The following is a 3,767-nucleotide window of genomic DNA, read 5'->3' on the forward strand; positions in this document are numbered from 1 at the left end:
TGTTCATGTAGAACAAGTGCCTAAACCTGAAGAACAACTGTTCTAATTTAAGATTCCATTGCTACCATAGGACATAGATATATGTTTGTTTGATGCTTTTATTATGTACTAGTACTTGGCAATAGAAGACTTGGTAGTTTAATCCTGTCCACCTGACTAATGAACTGGTTCACCGAAATGAGTTTCATATACTAGTACATGCTAAACTTGTTATGTGTCTGCTTGTTTCTTCTTTTAGAATGCTGACAGAATATTGGGGAAGAGTGCCTTATTAAGCAACGGTAAAGGAACTAATGCAGATAAGGTTCAGGATGGTGACACATCCTATCTTGGTTTAGTGTTGGAGTTACTGGCCACTACCGCTTGCACAAGCTATTCAAACTCACTGTCTGAATCAGTTCGGTTTCTTGAGTCTCAACTACAAGCTGAAAGACATCGATCAGTTGTGCTGCGACAAGAAGCGGAAGGACTGAGGAAGTCCCTGGAGCATTCAGATGCATACTTTCTGGTGCAACAGCAAGCGTTGGAGGATTTTAGCGCCAAACAGGACAAAGCTAATCAGCTTGCTAAGCTTATTGCCATCATGGTGGATACCCAGGATAACGTTTCTTGAGCTCTTCTGAAGTTGTTTCAGTTATGCTCTTGTTTTGCTGCCGCGTTTATTTGCACCGGTGGCCAATTTTGACGGCCAGTGTATATGATATGCTGCTTTGTTCCCTATATTTGCACTGGTGGCGAACTTTGATGCCCGGTGGATGTAATATGTGTAATAGTCGTGATAGCCTAGCATTAGTTGCTTGCTTATTTATTTCCTTGTTGTATTGTTTATTTGTTTGCTTGTAGTCATTGCAGTTCTTTTTCCACGGTTAACTAGTGGCTGCAATAACCTATTTTTTAAAACTAGGCCACAATAACCATGGGCTAATATTTACTGTAGTGACACTGGACCTCCTACGGGCCGTAGAAACAGTGGGCCTTCTACGGGCCGTAGAAACAGTAGGCCTTCTATGGGCCATAAAACAATGGCCCTTCTACAGGCTGTATCATCAATGGGCCTTATACGGGTCGTATGATCGATTGGCCAAACATGGGCCAATAGCAGGCCGCATTATGGCCGTAAACGGGCTAGAGTTGGAATCGTCCGTTCATGGGCCGACCGTAATGAGCCATCGTTAATAGGCCGTATTTGATGACGCTATGAAAACGTCCCAACATATTAATGGACCACAAACGGGCCGACTGTAACCACGGGCTGAATTTGGCCCACAAGTAGAAAATGACAGTAACGGGCCGTAAGTAAACGAATGCTGGAAATGAGCCCAAGAATAAATGGGCTCTGAGAAGGCCGAAAGATAACATGGGCTGGAAATGGCCCAACGGAATAACGGGCCGTTAATGGGTATAAAGTGATACACTATTCATAATGTGACACTCCAAAAATTTTATTGGGTTTTCAGCAAAAACTTTGTTGGTTTTTGAAAAGAGGCCATTTAAAATTTTTCCAGAAAACCTTCCTCTTAAAAACTTCTTTGGCAAGGATTTTTATTTTTGTATCTTCTTCAAACTATGGTGTTTGATCATTTAAAACTCTTTCTCTGATGGTTACCTTCTCAAAGTATTTTTTGGAAATTATTCTTTTTCTTATAAAAAGAATTCTACGAATTTTTAGGTTTTTCTTATCTTGAAAACCACCCATGGTTTTACCATGTCCCCTATAGCAAATCTTCTCAAAATCCCTCACTCCACCTTTGAACAATCTAAATTCTTTGTCTCAACAAGTCCAAACAAGTTTTGGATTTCATTTCAATTATTTTATCTCTCAAATCATTTCTGCCAATTATTTTGAGCCTGAGTGATTTTCAAAGCAAGTACCTCATTGCCTTTGAGTTTTTATCTCAAACCAACTCTCCTGGATACTCCTTAGTACCCACAACCTAGAACCATCTTGATCCACTCTTCTTCTTTTCAAATTTTTCAAATTTCACTCACTGCAAGTTTGGACCAGATTTGCCAAATTTGGTGAAATTCGTATCTACACTTCCCCAAAAATTCCACAAAAATTCAGGCAGTCTCCTGGTGAAATGAGAGGCCACTCCACCAAAAATCAGCTCAAGAAGAGCCTCCCTCATACCAAAAACATTATGTCGAACACCTGAGCTGCACTGTTCCTTTGCACATTCAGAAAATTCAGAGAAACTTCAGGGTTCAGTGTCGTTTCTCTTCGTCAGATTTCGGTCATGCGGCCACAGTGCCCTTGGCACGTTGCTCGCCGCCTAGCCTGCTTATCCGGAGCTCCACACGCGCGCTTGGCGCCTTCCTGGCGTCGGTGGCACCCTGGCCCGCCTGCGCCGGCGTGTCTTGCGGCGGCCGAACCACCGTAGCACCGACAGGGAGCAGAACGGCGGCTCAACGCCGTTCGGCGCCGCCCAATCCTCCTGGTAGCTCCACGTGGCCTCATGCACGCCAGCACACCCCGCTGCACCGTCGCCGTGGCCCAGCAAGCACAGGGCATGCTCTCTGCCGCCGACGGGCCTGCGCCGCCTGTTCCGTCGAAACCCACCCCAAGCTCCTAATCCAAGTCCGTTTAGCGTCTGAATGGAACCAGTGGACCTCACGTTGATGCCCAACGTCCTAAACTCCCCGACCGAGCACTGCGCCACCGTAATCCATCGCCGGAGAACCCCGTTCACGGCCACCGCCTCGGATCGCCTATAAAAGGGGACCCCGAGCTCGCCCTCGAGCACACACCCTCACTACACCCCACAGACACCATGCCAGGCCACTAGGAGGACCTCGAGGAGGTCTCCTCCCCCAACTCCGGCCGCCTCATTCCGCCTCGGCCACCAACTCAATTCACTCCGGTGAGGCCATCCCCGACGCCCAAACCTCGTTAGTAGCCTCCTCGAGCCCCCAGTGAGCTAACCCAAGCGTCAATTTGGCCTTCGCAGCTCTCCCCGACGAGATCCATCTCCACCCGAGCCACCGTCCGCCGGAGCAAGGGCCGCCATCGACGTAGAGCTCGCCAGTGACCACCACCACCACCCACCGACGCGGAAGGAAGCACTGAACACAGAGGTACCACCCGATCCCCCTGCCTCGCCGTGGATCGCCGCCGGCGACCACCGCGGCTCTCGGGCACCGTCGAGCTCTGCCGCCTCTTTCGAAATTTCAAACCTGACGGGCGGGACCCGCCTGTCAGCCTCTCTGTCCTTTCTAAACGAACCGTTTTCTGAAAGCGTCTTCTGCCAAATGCGTTTTCCCTCTGGGCCGGCGTATTCTTTATCGAAGCGTTTTCTGTTTTTATAAGTTAGCCCCTGGGAACTTTCTGTTTCATTACAGATGAGTCCCTGGACTAAAACCCTTATAACTTTTTAACAAAAAAGTATTTTTGATTGATTCTTTTTCTGTCCTCTTTAGAATTTTGTCTAGTTTTTTATCAGATTTATTTGAAAAATATTTGGAGAAATTTTTGCGCACCTCACGGTATTCACGATAGCGCGTATATTTTCTTTATGCCGTAGATACCGAAGGAGGTGACGGGACCGCGAACTTCACCGAGCTAGGCTCCGACTACTCTGAACCAGGCAAGCATGTTTGAACTTTTGATATGATGATTGTTTTGGCATGTTTGTATTAAGTAGTTTCATGGCATGTTGATGAGCATACCGACGAATGTCATGTTACATGCAACGATGAGGCAAGTGAGTTTCGAAAATCCATAAGTGGATGGATGTGAGTATGCATGGCCATGTGTTGGCATGAGGATG

Source organism: Triticum urartu, chromosome 2 (assembly GCF_003073215.2).
Source record: "Triticum urartu cultivar G1812 chromosome 2, Tu2.1, whole genome shotgun sequence".
Taxonomy (NCBI): domain Eukaryota; kingdom Viridiplantae; phylum Streptophyta; class Magnoliopsida; order Poales; family Poaceae; genus Triticum; species Triticum urartu.